Here is an 8,430-nt window from a genome sequence, read left to right as displayed (position 1 = left end):
CCCCAATCGGCCCTGCTCTGAGCCCGACCAGGGGCTGCACCTAGGGATTGGGCCTGCCCTCTGCCACCCGGGAGCAGGCCTAAGCCAGCAGGTTGTTATCTCCCGAGGGGTCCCAGACTGCGAGAGGGCACAGGCCAGGCTGAGGTACCCCCTCTCCCCCCCGAGTGCACAAATTTTTGTGCACCAGGCCTCTAGTTGACATAATTGACATATAAAGCTCTTGCTGGTGCCAATTGCACATGTGTATTTTGATCTGTCATTGTCAATGGTGAATTTGGTTGACACTTCTATTATAGAGAAAGGGCGAATAGCGATATTAAAATATTTCTTCTAATTAATTTCCCTTCAATGTGCACGAATTCATGCACTGGGTCACTAGTTTCTAAATAAAATGCTTATATGGTTATTTCTCAATTTATCAGTTTTGGACATCACCTATTGACTTCCTGTTATTGCTATTGAGGACGTTAAAACTCTTTCACTTCATCTGCCCCTGTTCTCCTTTTTCATCTTAAGTACAGTTATTCCATACAATAAAAGGCTAATATGCAAATTGACCAAACGGCGGAACGACTGGTCGCTATGATGTGTAGCTCAACGCAGGAGCTGCCCCCTGGTGGTTAGTGCGCTCCCACAGAGGAAGTGCCACTCAGCCAGAAGCCCTGAGCCAGGCTCATGGCTGGTGAGCGCAGCAGCGGTGGCGGGAGCCTCTCCCACCTCCACGGCAGCACTAAGGATGTCTGACTGGCGGCTTAGGTCTGCTGCCCCTGGGGAGTGGGCCTAAGCTGTCAGTTGGACATCCCCTGAGGGCTCCCGGACTGCGAGAGGGTGCAGGCCGAGCTGAGGGACCTCCTCCCTCACCCCCCCGCCCCCCAAGTGCAGGAATTTTGTGCACCAGGCCTCTAGTAATACAATTTTAAAAAAAAAATAGCCAGAGTTTACACTACAGAGTTTACAGGATTCACTACAGAACCTCATAGTATTCTTTGATTTTTCCTTTCTCTTACAACTTTAGTTTGTCCTAAAGTTAACCTTATTTTTTATTTGCTTAGTTTTCTAAGTGCTATTTATTAATCCCCCTCCCCCAAAGCTCCAATATATGTGTCACACTCAGTATTTAAACTCCAATTGTTAAAAAGACCATTTTAAGCACTTGATCAGTTTTGTTATTTCTTAACCCCTGGAGTCCTTCGTGTTGTCCTCCTGTCCTTCTGTCCCCCTCTCCCATCTGGCAGGTTGCTCTCCAGGCCTCTGATCAGCTATAATCCCAAAGTTCCTCTTTACCATTCTCCCATGTTGCACGAATCTTGGCAGGAAGTACTTCAGCGGCTCAGCATCAAGTCATCCTTCCTTGAATTGTACTTTGAATTCCTGGCCTCTGTCCTAGTCCCTGTGATTAGGTCATTCTTTTTACTATATCCGAGACAACTTAGGCCGAGTACCTAATTTTGTTCTTGCCAGTCTTCTTGCTCAGGGAAGGTCACCCTACCCATAACCTCCAGTCCAGTGACATGGCCGTTGTAGCCATTCACAGACTTCCTTGATGCCAGTGGAGGCTTCTCATCCTTGAGTTCATTATCCCCTGGATTCCACATTGTGCTTTCTCCAGTATCTGAAGCAGCGATTTTCAATCAGGGTGCCGTAACGCATGGGCAGGCCACGAGAATTTTTAAAACATGCAGTATTTGACTATTTAGTCAGGGGCACTGACCTCTTTTCTCTGAGATTGTCAAATAAAAAAATGACAACAGCCAATACAACAACAGCCATCTGGTGTGAATGAATCAAAATTATACCTTTTTTTTTTTTTCAAATTGGCAAAAAATGTAATAGCTTTTTTTGGTGTGCCACAGAATTTTAGTAATTAGTTTTTGTGTGTCATGAGATGAAAAAGGTTGAAAATCATTGATCTGGAGGAAAGACATGGACTGTGAAGTTATACAGAACTGGGATCAAATCTCACCTGTTCCTCTTGCTAGCTGCATAACCTTAGGGGAGTCTTATGTTCCACATCAGAAAAGTCCAAGGCTCATAATACTATTCTTATTAAGATCGCTGCAGGAATTAAATGAAAACATGTATATTAAGTATCTACAGTAATTCCTGCACATAAATACTAGCTTATTCCTCGTTCTTTTAAAAAATATATTTTTATTGATTTCAGAGAGGAAGGGCAAGGGAGAGAGATAGAAACATTAATGATGAGAGAGAATCATTGATTGGCTGCCTCCTGCACACCCCACACTGGTGATGGAGCCCACAACCAGGGCATGTGTCCTGACCAGGAATCAAACCGTGACCTCCTGGTTCATAGGTTGATGCTCAACTACTGAGCCACGCCTACTGGGCCCTCATTCTTTATTACCTTGTGTTTGGTCCCGCTGTCAGCAGCTTTGGGGACGTTGTCATCTGGTTTTACCGTTTCCTTTGGACAAACTGACCTTTCACGCATCTGCCCTGGGTCTGTCTCTCCAGCACCAGTTGCCTCTGTTTCTCCCATATTTGGGAGCTAAGTCTAGTTTCAAATAGAGAACATTTCTAGTCTTCCCAATTCTGCTACAGATAAATGGGTCAAATCAATACTTAGTCCCACATGCCGTCTTTTTTAGCAGAGCACATTTTCCAGCTCAAAGACATTTTCTGATAAGAGAGAGAAAAACTAAATAGCGGTTGAGCAATTTTGCTTTATCATCTGTCAATATTACACCATCTGCCCCAAGCTTCATGCCCACACCTTCCTTGTTCTTTTTCTCCCTCTAAATATAGATTAAAGAGTCCTTTCAGTTGTCCTTAACTTATTTTGGCAAAGCCCAGCTCATCCTAGGCTTTCATCTTCCTCACACCTTTTTATACGTCTGTGCTGCAGTTCTGTGTTTGTTCTGGGTTGAATGTCCCTTTCTTCAAGTCCTCTGAAAATCTTGGCTTTTCAGGGCACCCTGCGCACCTCGTGATTAACCCTTTGCTCTTAAAAGCAGGAACCATTTGTACATTTCTTTCATTTTCCCCCATGCCATTCAGCATGAAACAGACCTCACTAAGATCTTATTAACCCAACTTATTTTTGTTGCTACATGCTAAGGTAATATTTTTAGCGTGTTTTTTTTTTTAAAGCTGTTCTTTCTCAAACATATGGGGATAAAACCTTCTTTCCCATAGCTGGCCCTGAATATTCAGGCTAACTCTACATTAACTCCTATTTTTAAGTACTTAAGCAAAAGATAGCTGGGAATGTGAAACTCTGTGTCCAAGGAAGAAAGATATTTGATGGTATTTTACAGCTTTTTTTGTACTTATAAAGCAAAATGAAGACTTTAAACCCCCTTTGGTTTTCATGTTAATTTCTTAATTAGGACCTATAACGGAATAAATCTGTGAGGCAATAAAGTTAAGAGGCAGGACTCACAATTTAATTAAATCTACAGACTTAATATATTTTAAATTAGTTATCCATAGGCAAAAAGGTTTTTAAGTTATCTATCAGGAATTTAACGACAATGGACAATATTTCAACTCATTACAGATATATTTAATGCTGCAATTTTCAGGTTACAAAAAAATTGTCATTTGGGCTTAATTTGAAAGAGATTCTTTTCATTTTAAAAATATTTGTTTATTGATCACTAGGAATGACCAGTGATTACTAATAAACACAAAGGAAGATGAGTGAATCACCCTGGAAATAAGAATGGGAAACAAAATATATTAAGAACTTGTCTATAATTTTCTATTGCAGCATTTATCATTTTTTCTGTATACCTGCAATATTGTTCAACACACTGCCTGGAGTGCTTAATAAGTGTTTGTGGTTGTTGACACACCAGAGATTTTGTCACTGTCTCTCATTCAGTCCCCTTTAAAGACACACACCCCAACCTCATTTACTAAGTAAGCACTACCTTGATTTTGTGGTTCACTTCTTATTAGTTGAAAAACCAAAACCTCATGTCTATCTCTCTCTATATCCCAACTCTACTTGAGGTGGGGATAAAACTTCCTTATATTGCTCGGAAGGTAAAATTTTAAGTATTTCATAAATAGGGATGGTGAAAGACAAAGGATTTCTTTTCATGTTTGTCCTTGAGGAGTGAACATCCCCTGAACAACCCCAGTCTGGGTTTGGCGTTCCTCCCACATGTTGCTGTATTTCTTTGTGTTTTTCCTTAACACACACTTAGCATACTGTGTTTCAATTTTATATTTACTTGTTTATCTCTCTTACAGTGAGAGCCCATTGAGGACAGGGAATGTGCCTTTTATCCCTGTAGTCTTAGCAACTACCATAGGTATGTAGTAGATACTAAACAAAGATGAATGAATGGATGGATGGATGAGTACATTACTTTTCAGTTTAGCCAAGCTCTCAGGCTAATCACAGGCACACATACACAGACATGCATAATTTTCGAGACCTCATCATTATTAACAATATGTTGCTCACCCCACCAGAAATATCTTCCCAAACTGCGTTGAAGTACCACAGAACTCAGAATGGGAAGCCATGACCTAGTGCCCTGCATAACTATTTTTCAGTAACTGGGTTTGTATTTGAGACACGGAGACTTTGTAGGTAATGCACACAGCAGTGTTTTGATAGACCAAAGTAATATACAAATTTAAAGCATTTATATAAGCACAAATTTAGAGCATAGCTCTAAGCTCTAGGCCCCTGAAATAGAAACCCTTTTTGTTTAATCTTAAATACTTTATTTTTTAGAACAGGTTTAAATTTACAGAAAAATTGAGAAGATAGTACAGAATTCCCATATGCATATAACAAGTTTCCTCTATTATTAACATCCTACATTTGTCTGACACATTTGTTAAAATCAATGGATCAATATTGATACCTTAAGATTAAAGCCCATGGTTTATCCAGATTTCCTTAGTTTTAACCCAATTCCTTTAGTTTTGTAGGCTCTCATCTAGAACACCAGGTTACAGTTAGTTGTCATGTTTCCTTGTGGCCGTGACAGTTCCTCAGGCTTTCCCTGTTTGTCATGACCTTGGACAGTTTTAAGCAGTTTTGGTCAAGTACTTTGTAGAATGTCCCTCTATGGGAATTTGTCTGATGTTTTGCTCATGGTTAGACTGGGCACAGGTGGAGATTTTTATAAGGAGACAGTCTAACACAGTAGCCATCAACTTTTTTTCTGCTCCCACACTGTCCAGACATGTGGCACACGCCCATGAGCAAGGCCTCTCATTAGATAAAGGAGGGCAGGGTTGGGGCACAGCACTGGGAGCATTTAGGAGACTCCCTGGGCATATATATTGAACAGAGTTTTGAAGAAAAAGGAGGGAGAGGGAATACCAAGGAAGAGGCTAGCAGACATGGTCATGGAGATAGGTAAGTATCAGTAGTAGCAGGAAACAGAGTTTTTAGGTTGGAGCAAACATTCCTTTTCAGGGAAATGGGGTTTAAGGACAAGTGGAATGTTAAAAACAAACAACGGAGCAGCTTAAGTTTGATATAAAAATTAAGAAAGATCTGAAGGTACTGGATTACCTGCAGAGAAGAAAGCGGGAGTCCCATAGTCATTGCCAACCAATGTTGCTGTGGAGCTGAGTGTCTTTCTTTCTTTTTTTTTTCTTTATTGACTAAGGTATTACATATGCATCCTTATCCCCCCATTGCCACCCCACCCCCCTGCTTGTGCCCTCACCCCCTAGTGTCTGTGTCCATTGGTTATGTTTATATGCATGCATACAAGTCCTTTGGTTGATCTCCACCTCCCCCACCCCCCACCTCCCGAGTGTCTTTCTTTGATAAATTTTCTTTTTGAAATTCTCTCCCTTCCTTGTTTTCGGGATAAGACTCTCCTAATTTTTTCTCCTAACTCTCTAGGTACTCTTCAGGCCTTTGTATTATTATTAAGCAATAAATAATTATTCAGGCCAAACCGGTTTGGCTCAGTGGATAGAGCGTCGGCCTGCGGACTGAAAGGTTCCAGGTTCGATTCCAGTCAAGGGCATGTACCTTGGTTTCGGGCACTTCCCCAGTAGGAGGTGTGCAAGAGGCAGCTGGTCGATGTTTCTCTCTCATCGATGTTTCTAACTCTCTATCCCTCTTCCTTCCTCTCTGTAAAAAATCAATAAAATATATTTTAAAAAAATAAATAATTATTCATAATTACAACTGACAGCTATATGGGTTATCAAGAATTGTGGGCAGCACTTTGTTATCTCACTTAATGCAACCAACCCTGTGAGGTACTCTTATCATCCCCATTAAAATGAGAAAACTAGTCCTAGCTGGTTTGGCTCAAGTGGATACAGCCTGGCCTGTGGTCTGAAGGGTCCCAGGTTTGATTCTGGTCAAGGGCACTTACCTCCGTTGCAGGAGGTAACCGATTGATGTGTATCTCTCTCACATAGATGTTTCTCTCTCTTTCTCTCCTCCTCCTCCTTTCTACTCTCTCTAAAAATCAATGAAAAAATATCTTCTGGTGAGATTGACAAAAAAAAAAAAAAAAAAAGAGAGAGAGAGAGAGCGAGAGAAAACTACAACTCAACAGTTAGTAAGTTGTCACAGAGAGAGATTATGGAATCCAAGTCTGTGCTCTGAATTACTGTGTATGAAGCTTGTCACTAAGATTTTGGCATTAGTCAGAGTTCTAGACTTTATCCCTTTCTTCTCAAGGTCAAATCTTTGTGTTTGCAATTTCTTTAACCTTCTCTTACAGGTTTGTGTTCCTTAGAGTGTTTTTATTTTTGGTGATTTCTATTTACTTTTAATCCTCACCCAAGGATATTTTTTCCATTGCTTTTTAGAGAGAGTGGAAGGGTGGGAGAGGGAGGGAGGGAAAGAAAGAGAGAAACATTGATATGAGAGAGACATATGGATTGGTTGCCTTCCACAAGCACCCTGACCAGGGATGGGGACAGAACCTGCAACTCAGGTATGTGTCCTTGACCGGGAATCGAACCCAAGACTCCTTGGTGCTCAGGCCAATGCTTCACCCACTGAACCACACCAACCAGGGCTATGCTTGCCGATTTTCTGATGTACCTTTAAAACTAGCTGCATTTCCAAACTGGAGACTCAACCAAGTAGACCACCAGGCAGAAACACGCAGAAGTGATGCTAGGATCCTTCTCTTTGGAGCCTATTAGGTGGTGCATGATTTCTTCTTTTTTTAAATCCTCACCTGAGGATATTTTAAAAATTGAATTTAGAGAGAGGAAGAGGGGAGAGAGGAGAGGGAGGGAGAGGAAGAGGAAGAGGGGAGAGAAAGAGAGAAATGTTGATGTGAGAGAGAAACATCAATCAGTTGCCTCCCATATGGGCTCTAACCCAAGATGGACCCTGAAACCTGGGTATGTGCCCTGACCAGGAATGGGTCCCACCACTGTTTAGTGTATGGGATGATGCTCCAACCCACTGCACCTCCTGGTAAGGGCAGGCGGTGCATGATTTTTATTGTCCCATTACTGATGTCACTTGATCACGTGATTAAGGTGTTGTCTGCCAGACTTCACTATAAAGTTACTCTAATTTTCTTAGTATGTAATAAGAATTTTATGGGGTGATACTTTGAAACTATGTAAATCTTCTAATCCTCTTCAAACTTTTAATTTATGTTTATTTACATCTGTATGGCTTCCTATATTATTCAATGGGTTATATAGGCACCAGTGTGCCTAAATCCAGAGCCTGTGGGAGGATTATAGGAGCTCCAGAAAGGAAGAGGTCTCTTAGGTAGGAGGTGTCTCCCTAAGGTCCGGGAAGCATGTTCCTGGGGTTCTAGGCACAGTATTGGAGAAAAGACTCCAGTTTGTCCCAGATTTGGCCAGTGGAACACAAGTTGGCCTGTGTCCTTTTAAAATTTTTTTTATTGATTTCAGAGAGGAAGGGAGAGGAGAGATAGAAACATCACTGATGAGAAAGAATCATAGGTCAGCTGTCTCCTGTATGACCCACACTAGGGGCCTGCAACCCTAGCATGTGCCCTGACCGGGAATTGAACCGTGATCTTCTGGTTCATAGGTTGACACTCAGCCTCATTATTCTTTGAACATGTCCTTACTTTTTTCCATAACTAGAGGCTCCAGGCTCACCCTGTACTTTCTCTCCTCTAGTTCTGGAATCAACCATTTTGCCAAGAAGAAAAAAATGAAGAGGGGAATGGTATTTAGAAACTAAGATCTATGCTAGATGTGCTCATTGTGTTTTGTGTCATTAATTTCAGACCCTCTCAGTGGAAAGAGCATGCATGTACTTATTCACCTATATCAATTTCTGTAAGTAGAAATAGATTGATACCTCCATTACCAATTCACCATCAAAAGATTCATTCCGGTTATCCTTCCATAATTATAACTCTCTTCCTCAACAGTGAGAAATCTGACTCCCATTTCCTTAGTATAGTAGTCCTCTCTTATCTGAGGGGGATATGTTCCAAGATATCCTAAAACCACAGATAGTACTGA

Source organism: Myotis brandtii, unplaced genomic scaffold (assembly GCF_000412655.1).
Source record: "Myotis brandtii unplaced genomic scaffold, ASM41265v1 scaffold455, whole genome shotgun sequence".
Taxonomy (NCBI): domain Eukaryota; kingdom Metazoa; phylum Chordata; class Mammalia; order Chiroptera; family Vespertilionidae; genus Myotis; species Myotis brandtii.
This window is presented reverse-complemented; position numbering follows the sequence as displayed.